Source organism: Lagenorhynchus albirostris, chromosome 7 (assembly GCF_949774975.1).
Source record: "Lagenorhynchus albirostris chromosome 7, mLagAlb1.1, whole genome shotgun sequence".
NCBI lineage: Eukaryota > Metazoa > Chordata > Mammalia > Artiodactyla > Delphinidae > Lagenorhynchus > Lagenorhynchus albirostris.
Window position 1 is genome coordinate 82,205,220 of NC_083101.1, and position 16,100 is coordinate 82,221,319.

Genomic DNA, 16,100 nt, shown 5'->3' on the forward strand with positions numbered 1-16,100 from the left:
AGGGTCAAGAAATGGAACATTCCCAGCATCCCAGTAGACCCCCTAACTGTGTCTCTTCCTATCATAATCCTCTATGATCTGCTAGAGATAAACAATAAAATGACTTCCAGGATAATCAATGCAATTAAGTTAATTTTGTCTGTCTTCAAATTTCATATGTATAAAATCACACTATTTGTATCGTTTTCTGTCTTCCTTCTTTCACTTAGGATTACATTTGGGATATCCATCCATCATGGTGTTTTGTATGAGTGGGGCTTAATCCATTTCAGATGGATTTTTTCCCCCAGTTTTTCCCTTTTACAAACAACGCTTTTATGAATATTCTTATACACATAAAGCATAAGAGTATATATACTTATGAGTGGAATTGCTGGGCTATGGGGTCTGTGGGTCTTCAGCTTTTCAAGATAATGCCAAAATATTTTCCAAAACAGTTGTAACAATTTACACCCCATCAGCTCTGTATGAGAATTTTGATTAACCCCAAATTTTACAAACTTTTGGTATTATCAGACCTTTAAAATTTTGTCATTTTGGTGAGAGGTATAAATAGTTTCTCACTGTGGTTTGAATTTAAATGAAGCTGAACACATTTTCCTATTTTTATTGGCCATTTGGATTTCTCTTTATGTAAAGAGCCTGATACAGGGGGCATATTTTTTTCTGTTTGGTTTTAACAGTCTGCTGGGTATGTAATGGTATTTCACTTTGGTTTTAATTTTTATTTCCTTTATTAATAAAGCTGATCACCTTTTTATATGTTTACTAGCCATTTGGATTTCCTCTTTTGCGAAGTATCTCTTCAAGGTTTTTGCCCATTTTGCGACTCTGTTATTTTGCCAGTTATATATATTGCAAATAGCTTTCCCCACTCTGTTGATAGCCTTTTTATTCTTTCATCGTATCTGTTCATGAAAAGAGGTTTTTTAGTTTTAATTTAAGATAGTTAATCTTTTCCTTTATAGTTAGCGCTTTTTTTGTACTTTCGATACCCTGAGGTCATGAAGATATTCGCCTATGTTATTTTATTAGTTCCTAGAGCTGCCATAACAAATTACCACAAACCTGGTGGCTTAAAACAACAAGTTTATTCTGGTACAGTTCTGGAGGCCAGAAGTCTGAAATAGAGGTATCAGTAGTGTTGGTTCCTTCTAGAGGCTCTGAAGAGAGAACCTGTTCTATGCCTCTCTCCTGGTGAGAGTTCTGCTGGCTGCCAGCAACTCCTCACCTTCTTTGCCTTGTAGTTGCATAATTCCAGTCTCTGCCTCTATTCACTTGGCCTTTTCCCTTGTGTTTCTCCTGTGTGTCTTATTTTCTTTCTGTTATAAAGACACTCATTATTGGATTTAGGGCCCACCCTAATCCAAGATAATCTCGTCTCGAGATCCTTATTTTAAAAGCATCTGCAAAGACTCTTTTTCAAAATAAGTTTACATTGTGGGGTTCCAGATGAACATATCTTTTAAGGAGGGGCCACTATGCAACCCATGACAGTTATCTCCTAAAAGCTTTAGGGTTTTGCCATTCACAAATAGCTCTTCAGTCTATCCATAATTAATTTTTTGGTATGGTATGAGGTAAACGTTTTTTGTCCAGTTGTACCAGTACAACATATTGAAAAGACAGTCCTTTCCCAACTGGTCTGCAGTGACACTCTTCTCCTCAACCAAGTATTGATACAAATGTCCTCTAAATAAGCTCTCTATTCCACCAGTTTATTTTTCTACTTCTGAGGCAATGTCATAGGCGTAGTTAATGTAATATCGTAAGAATTCTTGGTAGCTGGTAGGTCAAATCCTCCAAAATGATTTTTCATATTCAAGAGTGTCTTGGCTTTTCTTGGCCCTTTCCTTCGGCTAGTCAAGTACCACAAAACAAAGCAAATATTCTGTTCAGAATGATTGAGGTTGCTTTAAATCTATAAATCCATTTGGAGAGAATTAAAATCTTTAAAACATTAGACCTTCTAATCCAGGAACATTGTATATCTATTTATTTAGATTGTTATTATCTCTCAATAAACTTTTATACTTTTCTGTTAACAGTATTGCACACCTGTTTTGGGACTAGTGGTATACATTTTTATGTTGTCTTAAATGATATCTTTAAAATTTTTAATTTTTAATTATTTAATGGGATATATAGGAATAATATACAAATTGTTTTGTTTGTTTGACTAAAGATGACTTTTTGTTGTTTTCTTTGCTTGTCTCGATCTTTTTTTAACATGGAACATGTATGGCAAGAATTTTTAAAATCTACTTTTTGGAGCTATAATTTACACACTATAAAGCACACTTAATTTTAAGTGCATGGTTCCATGAACCTTAATAAAGTATTCATCTATGTAACCACTACCACAATCAAGATATAAAACATTTCTATCAGTCTGAAAAATTCTTTTTTTTTAACGTTTTTATTGGAGTATAATTCCTTTACAGTGGTGTGTTAGTTTCTGCTTTATAACGAAGTGAATCAGTTATACATATACATATATCCCCATATCTCTTCCCTCTTCCGTCTCCCTCCCTCCCACCCTCCCTATCCCACCCTTCTAGCTGGTCACAAAGCACTGAGCTGATCTCCCTGTGCTATGCGACTGCTTTCTACTAGCTATCTATTTTACATTTGGTAGTGTATATATGTCCATATATACACTACACTCTCTCACTTTGTCCCAGCTTACCCTTCCCCCTCCCCGTGTCCTCAAGTCCATTTTCTAGTAGGTCTGCGTCTTTATTCCCGTCTTGCCCCTAGGTTCTTCATGACCTTTTTTTTTTTTTGGAAGAATTCCCTTTTGTCCTTTCCCAGTCAATCCTTACCCTCAACCATGGCTCTAGGAAAATACTGAAATCTTGACTGTCATTATAAGATTAGTCTTCTCTAGAGTTTCATATAAATTGAATCAGTATGTAATCTTTTGTGTCTGGTTTGTTTTATTCAGGAAAATTATTTTATGAGTCATCCATATGGTGTAAATCAGTGGTTCTTTTAGTATTCCATTGTATGGATATACCTCAGTTAGTGTTTCCATTCACATCTTGATGGACATTTATGTAGTTTCCAGTTTGGGGCTATTCTGAATAAAGCTGCTATGAACTCGTGTACACATCCTTGTGTGGGCATGTGTTTTTCTACCTAGGAGTAGATGGAATGAATGGATGTGACTGGATCATATAGTAAGTATATTTTGCTATTAGGTGATGAAGCTTTATTATGATGAGTGTTTTTAACATAGTATATCTTACTCTATCCTTTTAATTTATATGTGAAATTTCTTGTAGCTAGCATGTCATTCATTGGCTATTACTTTTATAAAATCTAGTCTGACAGTCTCTGCCTGTCAGTTGGAGTGTTTGTTTAATCACTTGCATTTAATGCACTTGTCAATATAGTTAGGTTTTAAATCTGACATCTTATTATTGTTTTCTGTTTGTTTCATCTGTTCTTTGTTGCTTTTATCCTCTCTTCCTGCCCTCTTTTAGAGAATTTTTGAGTATCTATTTGATCTCCACCACTAGTTTCATATGTGTATAATTTTTCCCCCTTTTTGTGATTGCTCTAAGGCATTGTTTCTCAACCAGGGGTGATTTTGCCCCTCAGGGGACATTTGGGCAATGTCCAAAGATATTTTTGGTTGTTACAACTGGGGTGGGGGTAGGGCTGCTGTTAGCATCTAATAGGTAGAGACCAGGGATGCTGCTAAACCACCTATCATGCACAGGATAGCGCCCCCTCCCCCAACAACAAAGAATTATCCGGCCCCAAAAGTCAGTAGTGCTGAGATTAAGAAACCCTGAATTTGAATTCATCGCAGTTTAACTTCAAATAATAATATGCCACTTCACATATAACGTAGGAATCTTGGGCGTGTATACTTCATTCCCCTCTCCTGTCCTTTGTGCAAGATAATGTTGTTCTATATTATATATGTAAGAAGCCCTACAATGCTTTCTTAGATTTATACTTAGTTATCTTTTTAAGAAATCAGAACATGAGGAAAAATATTTTTTATATTTATCCAACATTTCCATTTTGCTGCTGCTCTTCATTCCTTTGTGGAGCTCTAGGTTTCTATCTGGTAGTATTATCTTTCTGCAGAGAGGATTTATTTCACATTTCTTTGTAGTGCACACCTGCTGGCAATGAATTACCTGAGCTTTTGTTCATGTGTTTCACCTATTTTTGTTTTTTGCTTTTTGGGGTTTTTTTTTTCGGTACGCAGGCCTCTCACTGTTGTGGACTCTCCCGTTGCGGAGCGCAGGCTCCGGACGCGCAGGCTCAGCGGCCATGGCTCACGGGCCCAGCCGCTCCACGGCATGTGGGATTTTCCCGGACCAGGGCACGAACCCGTGTTCCCTGCATCGGCAGGCGGACTCTCAACCACTGCGCCACCCGGGAAGCCCCACCTATTTTTGAATAATATTTTCACTGGTTATAGAATTCTGGATTGACAGTTACCTTTTTCCTTTCACATTTCAAAGATGTCATTCTGTTGTCTTTTGGCCTGTATGTTTCTGACAAGAAGTCTGTATAAATTCTTTTTTTTATTTTATAGATTTATTTATTTTTATTTTTTATAAATTTATTTTATTCATTTATTTTTGGCTGCATTGGGTCTTCATTGCTGCATGCGGGCTTTCTCTAGTTGCGGCGAGCTGGGGCAACTCTTCGTTGCAGTGCACGTGCTTCTCATTGCAGTGGCTTCTCTTGTTGCAAAGCACAGGCCCTAGAGCACGTGAGCTTCAGTGGTTGTTGCACGTGGGCTCAGTAGTTGTGGCTCATGGGCTCTAGAGTGCAGGCTCAGTAGTTGTGGTGCACAGGCTTAGTTGCTCTGCAACATGTGGGATCTTCCAGACCAGGGCTTAAACCCGTGTCCCCTGAATTAACAGGCAGATTCTTAATCATTGTGCCACCAGGGAAGTCCCTGTTTATTTATTTATTTATGGCTGCTTTGGGTTTTCGTTGCTGCACGCGGGCTTTCTCTAGTTGTGGTGAGTGGGAGCTACTCGTCGTCGCATTGCACAGGCTTCTCATTGTGGTGGCTTCTCTTGTTACGGAGCACGGGCTCTAGGCACGTGGGCTTCAGCAGTTGTGGCACAAGGGCTCAGTAGTTGTGGCTCAGGGGTTCTAGAGTGCAGGCTCAGAAATTGTGGTACACGGGCTTATTTACTCCTCAGCATGTGGGATCTTCCCCGACTAGGGACCGAACCTGTGTCCCCTGCATTGGCAGGTGGATACTTAACCACTGCGCCATCAGGGAAGTTCGAATACTTTCTTTAGCAGTGTCTAATCTGCATTAATCCCATACAGTCAATTAAAATTTTTTTTCAGATATTATACTTTTCATCTCTAGAAATTCTATTTGGTTCTTTTTTTAATGTTTTCAATTTCTCTCCTTATGTTCATGTTTTTCTTTGAATAAACATATGTATCATAGCTGTTTTAATATCCTTGTTGCCAGTTCCATTATCTCTGCCATTCTGAATCTGTTTCTATTGACTGATTTTCCTTTTAATTATGTGTAACACTTTGCTGCTTCCTAAACATGACTAATGATTTTTTATTGGATGTTGGATATTGATATTGTTAATGCTGATTAGTTCAGATAAGTTTTGAATTCCAACTATTACTTAGATGTGAGAAGAAAAAATTTTCCTAGTCTATAAACTGACAGATTTGTAGGACATTTAGAAGAACTGACAGGTTATATCCAGCCTTGTTCTCCTTGCTGTAGGAGGTTAAAATTGCTTGAAAATTAGTACGATTACTCCTGCACTTGGATTTCATTTTGCTCTTTTGATCTGGATCAACCACACTTTTCTGTTTTGAGTTGCCTTGACTGCTGCAAATTTGGTACCTGATGTTCTCTCAGATAAATCTTGGTGACATTAGTAAAGTGCTTCATTTTTAGGTGATAAATATCACATTTAAGAAGTCAGACTAGGGACTTCCCTGGTGGCGCAGTAGTTAAGACTCTGTGCTCCCAATGCAGGGGGCCTGGGTTCGATTCCTGATCAGGGAACTAGATCCCACATGCATGCCACAACTAAGAGTTCACATGCCACAACTAAGGAGCCCATGTGCAGCAACTAAGACCCAGCGCAACCAAAAAAAAAAATTCAGACTAGGGACTACCCTGGTGGTCCAATGGTTAAGACTACAGGCTTCCATGGTAGGGGTGTGGGTTCGATCCCTGGTTGGGGTACTAAGATCCTGCATGCAGCACAGTGTGGCCAAAAAGAAAAATAAATGAATAAAATTTAAAATTGTTTTAAAAAGTCACACTAGAGATACTTGACATTTTCTACACAAGGTACAATAGGTCAGTTGCTGAAAGCAAAAAAAAAGTCAGTTTTTACAAGAAAGTATCTGTGGTAACTTATTTTTTAAATATTTTCTTTCTATAGTTTTAAATCTTTCTTCCCCTTTGTATATCAGGAATGTGGTTCTTCATTTGGAGTTCACCTTATTCACAATGCCCCACTGAAAGCAATTCTAGCTCAAATGAGACTCCTTTAAAATAGGCTTCTATTGTACATAAAGTTCATTACTTAAGAGATGTTATAACAAACAATACTATTTGCTTCATCCAAAAGAGTGTTATACATCTGATATATCTGTAGACAGCTGGTAACTTTTGTAAATAACTTATTCTTTAAGCTTTGAAGTGCTTTTCCATCACTTGATAATGGTAATTTTCAGTCATTTGGTATCAGTATATCTTGATAGTCACTGTTTAAATACTAAATGTGCATTCTGTAGTTTCAAGAGTTCTGTGAAGAACATTTACTTTTATACCTTAAAAGGATTTTAGAGCTTATCTAATAAAACTTTTAATTTACAGATAAAGAAATCAAGATGAATTTTATAGGTGAAATTGAAGTTTTGTGAACTTAATGATACTTAAGAAGTACTTTGAAAGCTCAAATGGAAATGACTACTTTAATATACATATCAGAAAAAGCAGTGGTAGTATAGTGATTATCAGATTTTAACATGCATAAGCATTTCTTGGGAAGTTCATTAAAACTTTAGATACCCAGACCCACCTACAAAATTACATGTTTTTTTAACAAGCGCCACCAGTTAAATCTAATGCATTTGATCTGCAAACCAGTTTGAGAAACAGATATAGTAGAATGGAACTGCATTCAGAATTCTAGTACCTGGCTCCATTATTTAGTCACTGAGAGATCTTATGTAAGTCACTGTTTATTCTAATTAAAAACTAGTAATATCCTGGTTCCACAGGTGAGAGCAGATCCTTTTCATTCTTCTAGTGAGCCATTTCATATAGAATATAAACTTATCCATAATCTTGTCTTCTATCTTCTCAGTGGGGAGTCAAGATGAAGATCTCTAGCTCAGGGTAAAGGGAAGGAAAGCTCTCACCACTCCAGGCAGATATGGTATACTTGGATGGTGGGAAGAGCTGGAGGAAAGGTATCATACCATCAACCTAGAGGTGAGGGAGGAGCATCTAAGGAAGTCAGGGAGGGACATTTATTCACTGAGTTAGAGCATGTTTAATACATACCAAGGTATGTGGCTTTGTTCATTCAGACTGCCCAGAAGAGGACCATAGAACCCTCTATTTCAGGCTAACTGGATGTACTAGCAGCTCATAGTGAGAGCCACTATATTTATGGGCTTGACTCTCCCTGTGCAGTTAAGCCCCTCAAACTTTTGAGTATCTAATAGCATGTTTTTCTGAATTCAAACCACTGTGATGTAAGCAATTTGTATCATCTTGCTTATTAAATTGCTAAAGCTTATAGCCTTTTATGGGCTAACATAGTGAGCAAAGGGAGAGATAGTCTTTGTTAAAAGTGGCATTTGTTTGTGCAGAAAGAGGTTCTCCAAAGGGGGAATATTCTGTATATTTCTACCAATACACATGCTGTAACTCTGGGTCTCAGTTTCCTCATCTGTAAATTGAGTAGGTTGCATATGTTCTTAAGATTTATTCAACCTTTTAGTAGTCTCTGGTTCTAGTGGTTGCTAGATTATGAAGACTTGGCTATGGTGGTTTCTTTTTTATATGACAAAGATTTTAAATTAGCCTCAAATAATTACTCATATCTCATTGTAAATAAATATCTAGAATGTTTCATGACCTGAAGACTTGCTGGATTCATTCATCATTCATTAAGATATTTGTATTAAGAATCCATGACACACCACGCACAAAGTACTGTGGATACAGTATTACCAAAAGACATGACCCTAGCTCTCATAGAACTTACATTATAGTAAAAACAAACAAGAAAAACAAATCTATAAAAATAAGATAATTTTGGATATTAAGTGCCAGAATTTTTTTAGTGTTAAGATGTAATAGGGAGTAACTAGTAAGAGTTACTTCAAACATAATAGTCAGGAAAGGCCTCTCTGAGATGACAGTTGAACTGAAACCTAAAGTATGAGAAGGCGCTAGATACTGAGAATTGAGAAAAGAGCACCATAAGGAGAGAGAGCATCAAGTGTGTCTTAGTCCGTTCTGGCTGCTATAAGAAAAACACCATAGCCTGCATGGCTTAAACAACAGAAATTTATTTCTTATAGTACTGGAGACTAAGAAGTCCAAGATTAAGGTGCTGGTAGATTCAGCGTCTGGTGAAGACCCACTTTCTGGTTCATAGATGGCTTTCACGCTCTGTCCTACACAGCAGCACAGAGGGGAAGCAAACTCTCTTGTGACTCTTATAAGGGCACTAATTCTATTCATGAGGGCTCCAACCTCATGACCTAATCACTGTCCAAAAGTCCCACCTCCAAATACCATCACATTGGGGATTAGGTTTCAGTATATGAATTTAGGGAGTAGGGGACACAAATATTCAGTCCCTGGTAAAGTGCAAAGGCCCGCCTGAAGTGAGGAAGAACTTAGTGTGTTCAGGGATCAAAAAGGAGTCCAGTGTGTCTGGAGCATTATAGTCCAAGAAGATGGGAGAAGTAGAGGGCAGCCCATGCTTACAGGGTCTTGTATGCCACAGAGGTAGGTTTGAATTTTATTTTCCATGCAATGCAAAGCCAGTTAGTGACTTTCTGCAAAGAGTGGCATGGCCTGATTTACATCTTTTTTAAAATTGATGTGGTTATATGTGAATGGTGTGGGTGCATGAGCAAAGGCAGGAAGACCAATTAGAAGGCTAGCACTAGTCCAATGTAGAGATAACGATGACTTGGAATAGGGTGTTGGCAATGGAGCTGGAGAGATATGGGCAAATTTGAGATATGTATGGAGGAAAACTTGAGAGGACTTGCTAAGATATGGGATGATGAAGAGGGAGAGATCAATGATGATAGATTTTTGACTTAAGTATCTGCATGGATATTAGTATCATTTATTGAGAGAGGAAGAGTTGGGAGGAGAGGGAATAAAATAAATTTGATATGTCTCTTAAATATGCAAGTGAGGATAAAGTAGTTGGATATGTTATCTATTTACATCCAGCCTGTCTTTAAGGGGGAAATCAGGTATGGAAATATAAATTTGAGAGATATCAACATATTGCTAGTATTTAAAGCATGGTAATGGATGAACTCACCTAGGGTGATAGAGTAGAGTGAGAGAAGCAGACATCCCAGAACTAAGTCATGGAGCACCACAGTATTTAGAGGTCAGAAATGCTGTCATAACAAATCGCTATAAATTGGTGGCTTAAAAGAACATAAATATATTCTCTCACAGTTCTGTAGGCTAGAAGTCTGAAATCAAAGTGTTGGCAGAGTCATGCTTCCACTGAAGGCTCTTGGGAAGAATCCTTTGCCTCTCTCAGCTTCTGGTTTGCTCCTGGCAATCCTTAGTGTTCCTTGGCTTATATACCTGCCATCGTTCCAATCTCTGCCTCTATTGCCACGTGGCTTTCTTCCCTATGTTTTTATGTACAAGTTTTCCTCTCTTTTCTCTCATAAAAGTATCAGTCATTGGATTAAGGGCCCGCTCTAATCCAGTATGACTCATCTTTTGGATTCCACATATAAGTGAAATTATACAATATTTGTCTTTGTTTGACTTATTTCACTTATCATAATACCGTCTAGGTCCATCCATGTTGTCCAAATGGCAAGATTTCATTCTTTATGGCTAATTTTCCATTTTATATACATAAAATATATATACACACACACACACACATTTTTAAAAAGTAGACAAATCCACAATCACTGTCAGATTTGAACATCTCTCTCTCTCTCTCTCTCTCTCTCTCTCAGTAACTGATAGAAAAGAGGACAAAGAATAATTAAGGATATATTAGATTTGAAGAAACTCAATCTAATCGGACATGTATAGAATACTAAATATTGCATCCAACAACTGCAAGAGACATATTCTTTTTAAGCCCACACATAACATATACTAGTTAGATCACATATTGGTGCATGAAGCAAATCTTAACAAATTTCGAAGTACTGAAATCACAGAATGTTTACTTATCCCATATAACTATGTGCAGCTCTATGCCAATTATATCTCAATAAAGTTGTGTTACAAAAAATTAATTTTAGGGGCTTCCCTGGTGGCACAGTGGTTGGGAGTCCGCCTGCCGATGCAGGGGACGCGGGTTCGTGCCCCGGTCCGGGAGGATCCCACGTGCCGTGGAGAGGCTGAGCCCGTGAGCCATGGCCGCTGGGCCTGCGCATCCGGAGCCTGTGCCCCACGGCGGGAGAGGCCACGGCAGTGAGAGGCCCGCGTACCGAAAAAAAAAATAATAATAATTAATTTTATATAAAATGGTACAGTTAGTACCCATTATGTATATTGAGGTATCAAGAAGAAAATTCTCTCTTCCTTAACAAATTCAGAATGGGGAGCATATTATATAAGTTATACAATAAAATAATTCACATTTTAGTTTGTAGTATGAATATCAAAAAACTAATTTTTGAATAGATGTCACCAGAACAGTACAATATGATTAATGATAGTAAAACTTCTAAAATTCTGAAATATTTTTGAATGAGAAATAAAACAAGGGAAACATCAAGCTGGTTGACTACAATTTTACAAGTTTTCTTGCAGCCACACAGTCATTTTGATTCACAAAGCTACCTTCCCTGGTTCAGTTCTATTATAGTGAAGGGTTCTGGATTAAAAAGCAAAACTTCCATGTCCAGGAGATGTTCTGTATTAATTAACACAATTCAGTTGAACGTGTCAATAAATAAGTTACTACAACCTTCTTCCGTAACAGGAAATAACACAAATCCAAGCAGTAATACTTTTTCTTTTTTTTTTTCAATTACAAAAAATGGTGTATTAGATAAAAATTGAGGGGAAAAACAACCCATAATTCTCCATTATCCCCCATCCCCACACAAGCAGTGTTATTTTGGAATTACTAATTTCCAGTTTGTCCATATGCATATAGATTTTCACTTTACCCGTAATGAGTGTACAAGTTTTTATATTTAAACTTTGTTCAGTATATTCCAAGTTTTTACAGAGTTGTTCTAATTATACTCTTCTTAAAGGCTGCATAAATACTAATTCCCACTGATGTGTTAATTAGTCATTCGAGTTGGGTATTTGGGTTAGACACTAAAGCTAAATGTTTGGGTTACTCCATGGTTCCCTGTTACACTTACTGTTATACCTGTATAGATCTTTTAAAGTTTATTCTTCTCTCAAACTGTTTCCTTAGGATAAATTATCCAATATTGGGAATAAGTGGGTATAAACATTTTTCGGGCTCCTGAAATATATTACGATAGTACTTTTCTAAAAGGAAGAAATCAAAGTGCAAGATTGCTAATAGTACATATGGGTGTCCACTTCAAAACAACCATACTAGCAGTGGGTGTTAACTTTAAGTAAATAACATTTTAAATTCAATTTAAAATTTACCCCAGGACAAATTCATCAATGATTTACATACTTTGGAGGATCTTTCACTTACCATCTTGTCTGTTGCTTCAGGAATTATTCTTTCATGGAAGTTTACTAATGTCTGATCATGAAATCATTTTATATTTCTTTTTTAAGTCCTTAAGTTCTGTTTAAACATTCTTAAACCATTATAAGGAAAGTACATCATTCCATTATCAGAGAGCAGCTTAACTTAGAATTGAACGATGAATCAGAGAGGGTTGACATGGAAACCAAATTACATAATGGCAAGTAAATACCTAATTGGTGGGCTCTGAAGTCAATTCCTCACCGCATTCCCCCAATCTCATTGTTTTTTCTTTAATTGGGGTATAATTGCTTTACAATGTTGTGTTAGTTTCTGCTGTACAATGAAGAAAATCAGATAATATGGGTACATACATCCCTTCCCTCTTGGACCTCTCATGCCCCGGCATCCCACCCTTGTACGTCATCACAGAGCACTGAGCTGAGCTGAGCTTCCTGTGCTTTATGGCAGGTTCCCATTAGCTATCTGTTTTACACATGGTAGTATATATATGTCAATCCTAATCTCCCAATTCGTCCCACCCTGCCCTTCCCCTCCATATCCACATTTCCATTCTCTACATCTGTGTCTCTATTTCTGCCCTGCAAACCACTTCATCAGTACCATTTTTCTAGGTTCCACATATACACGTTAATATATGATATTTGTTCTTCTCCTTCTTAGTTTACTGTGTAGGACAGTCTCTAGATCCATCCACGTCTCTACAAATGACCCAATTTCGTTCCTTTTTATGGCTGAGTAATATTTCATTGTATATATGTACCACATCTTCTTGATCCATTTGTCTGTCGACAGGCATTTAGGTTGCTTTCATGACCTGGCTATTGTAAATAGTGCTGCAGTGAACATTGGGGTGCATGTGTCTTTTTGAATTACAGTTTTCTCTGGGTATATGCCCAGTTGTGGGATTGCTGGGTCATATGGTAGTTCTATTTTTAGTTTTTAAGGAACCTCCATACTGTTCTCCATAGTGGCTGTATCAATTTACACTACTGCCAACAGTACAAAAGGGTTTCCTTTTCTGCACACCCTCTCCAGCATTTGTTGTTTTTAGATTTTCTGATGATGCCCATTCTAACTAGTGTGAGGTGATACCTCACTGTAGTTTTGATTTGCATTTCTCTAATAATTAGTGATGTTGAGCGGCTTTTCATGTGCTTCTTGGACATCTGTATGTCTTCTTTGGAGAAATGTCTATTTAGGTCTTCTGCCCATTTTTGGATTGGGTTGTTTGTTTTTTTAATATTGAGCTGCATGAGCTGTTTATATATTTTGGAGATTAATCCTTTGTCCGTTGATTCGTTTGCAGATATTTTCTCCAATTCTGACGGTTGTCTTTTTCTCTGGTTTGTTGTTTCCTTTGCTTTGCTAAAGCTTTTAAATTTCATTAGGTCCCATTTAGTTTTGTTTTTATTTCCATTACTCTAGGAGGCAGATCAAAATATATCTTGCTGTGATTTATGTCAAAGAGTGTTCTTCCTATGTTTTCCTCTAAGAGTTTTATAGTGTCCAGTCTTACATTTAGGTCTCTAATCCATTTTGAGTTTATTTTTGTGTATGGTGTTAGGGAGTGTTCTAATTTCATTCTTTTACATGTAGCTATCCAGTTTTCCCAGCACCACTTATTGAAGAGACTGTCTTTTCTCCATTGTATATCCTTACCTCCTTTGTCAGAGATTAGTTGACCACAGGTGCGTGGGTTTATCTCTAGGCTTTCTATCCTGTTCCATTGATACATATTTCTGTTTGTGTGCCGGTACTATATTGCCTTGATTACTGTAGCTGTGTAGTATAGTTTGAAGTCAGGGAGTCTGATTCTTCCAGCTCCGTTTTTTCCCCTAAAGACTGCTTTGGCTATTTGGGGTCTTTTGTGTCTCCATACAAATTTTAAGATTTTTTGTTCTAGTTCTGTAAAAAAATGCCATTGGTAATTTGATAGGGATTGTATTGAATTTGTAGATTGTTTTGTGTAGTATAGTCATTTTCACAATATTGATTCTTCTAATCCAAGAACATGGTATATCTCTCCATCTGTTGGTATCATCTTTAATATCTGTCATCAGTGTCTTATAGTTTTCTGCATACAGGTCTTTTGTCTCCCTAGGTAGGTTTATTCCTAGGTATTTTATTCGTTTTGTTGCAATGGTAAATGGGAGTGTTTCCTTAATTTCTCTTTCAGGTTTTTCATCATTAGTGTATAGGAATGCAAGAGATTTCTGTGCATTAATTTTGTGTCCTGCAACTTTACAAAATTCATTGATTAGCTCATTAGTGATTTTCTGGTGGCATCTTTAGGATTCTCTTACAGTACCATGTCATCTGCAAACAGTGACAGTTTTACTTCTTTTCCAATTTGTATTCCTTTTATTTCTTTTCCTTCTCTGATTGCTGTGGCTAGGACTTCCAAAACTATGTTGAATAACAGTGGAGAGAGTGGACATCCTTGTCTTGTTCCTGATCTTAGAGGGAATGCTTTCAGTTTTTCACCATTGAGAATGATGTTTGCTGTGGGTTTGTCGTGTATGGCCTTTATTTTGTTGAGGTAGTTTCCCTCTATGCCCACTTTCTGGAGAGTTTTTTATCATAAACTGGTGTTGAATTTTGTCAAAAGCTTTTTCTGCATCTACTGAGATGATCATATGGTTTTTATTCTTCAATTTGTTAATATGGTGTATCACATTGATTGATTTGCGTATATTGAAGAATCCTTGCATCCCTGGGATAAATCCCACTTGATCATGGTTTATGATCCTTATAATGTGTTGTTGGATTCTGTTTCCTAGTATTTTGTTGAGGATTTTTGCATCTATATTCATCAGTGATATTGGTTTGTAATTTTCTTTTTTTGTAGTATCTTTGTCTGGTTTTGGTATCAGGGTGATGGTGGCCTCATAGAATGAGTTTGGGAGTGTTCCTTCCTCTGCAATTTTTTGGAAGTTTGAGAAGGACGGGTGTTAGCTCTTCTCTAAATGTTTGACACAATTCACCTGTGAAGCCATCTGGTCCTGGACTTTCCTTTGTTGGAAGATTTTTAATCACGGTTTCAATTTAAGTGCTTGTGATTGGTCTGTTCATATTTTCTATTTCTTCCTGATTCAGTCTCGGAAGGTTATACCTTTCTAAGAGTTTGTCCATTTCTTCCAGATTGTCCATTTTATTGGAATAGAGTTGCTTGTAGTAGTTTCTTATGATGCTTTGTGTTTTGCGTGTCTGTTGGAACTTCTGCTTTTCCAATTCTAACTTTATTGATTTGAGTCCTCTCACTCTTTTTTCTTGGTGAGAGTGGCTGAAGGTTTATCAATTTTGTTTATCTTCTCAAAGAACCAGCTTTTAGTTTTATTGATCTTTGCTATTGTTTTGTTTCTATTTCATTTATTTCTGCTCTGATATTTATGATTTCTTTCCTTCTACTAACTTTGGGTTTGGTTTTTTCTTCTTGCTCTATTTCCTTTAGGGGTGAAGTTACATTTTTTATTTGAGATTTTTCTTGTTTCTTGAGGTAGGCTTGTATTGCTATAAATCCCTCTTAGAACTGCTTGTGCTGCATCACATAGGTTTTGGATTGTCGTGTTTTCATTCTCATTTATCTCTAGGTATTTTTTAATTTCCTATTTGATTCCTTCAGTGATCTCTCGGTTATTTAGTAGTGTATTGTTTAGCCTCCATGTGTTTGTGTTTTTTACCTTTTTTTCCCTGTAATTGATTTCTAATCTCATAGCGTTGTGGTCAGAAAAGATCCTTGATACGATTTCAATTTTCTTAAATTTACTGAGGCTTGATTTGTGACCCAAGATGTGATCTATCCTGGAAAATGTTCTGTGCGCACTTGAGAAGAAAGTGTAATCTGCTGTTTTTGGATGGAATGTCCTATAAATATCAATTAAATCTACCTGGTCTATTGTGTCATTTAAAGCTTGTGTTTCCTTAGTAATTTTGTTTGGATGATCTGTCCATTGATGTAAGTGAGGAGTTAAAGTCCCCCACTATTTTTGTGTTACTGTCAATTTCCTCTTTTATAGCTGTTCACAGTCGCCTTATGTATTGAGGTGCTCCTATGTTGGGTGCATATATAGTTATAACTGTTATATCTTCTTCTTGGATTGATCCCTTGATCATTATGTAGCGTCCTTCCTTGTCTCTTGTAACATTCTTTATTTTAAAGCCTATTTTATC

The 16,100-nt window shown here is 36.9% G+C and overlaps 1 long non-coding RNA gene across 1 annotated transcript in view; it reads left to right on the top strand.

Moving 5' to 3' along the window:
- The window catches only part of LOC132523750 (uncharacterized), a 66,567-nt gene that overhangs the window by 18,923 nt on the left and 31,544 nt on the right, over positions 1-16,100 (top strand). The gene's annotated exons all lie outside the window — the stretch shown is intronic.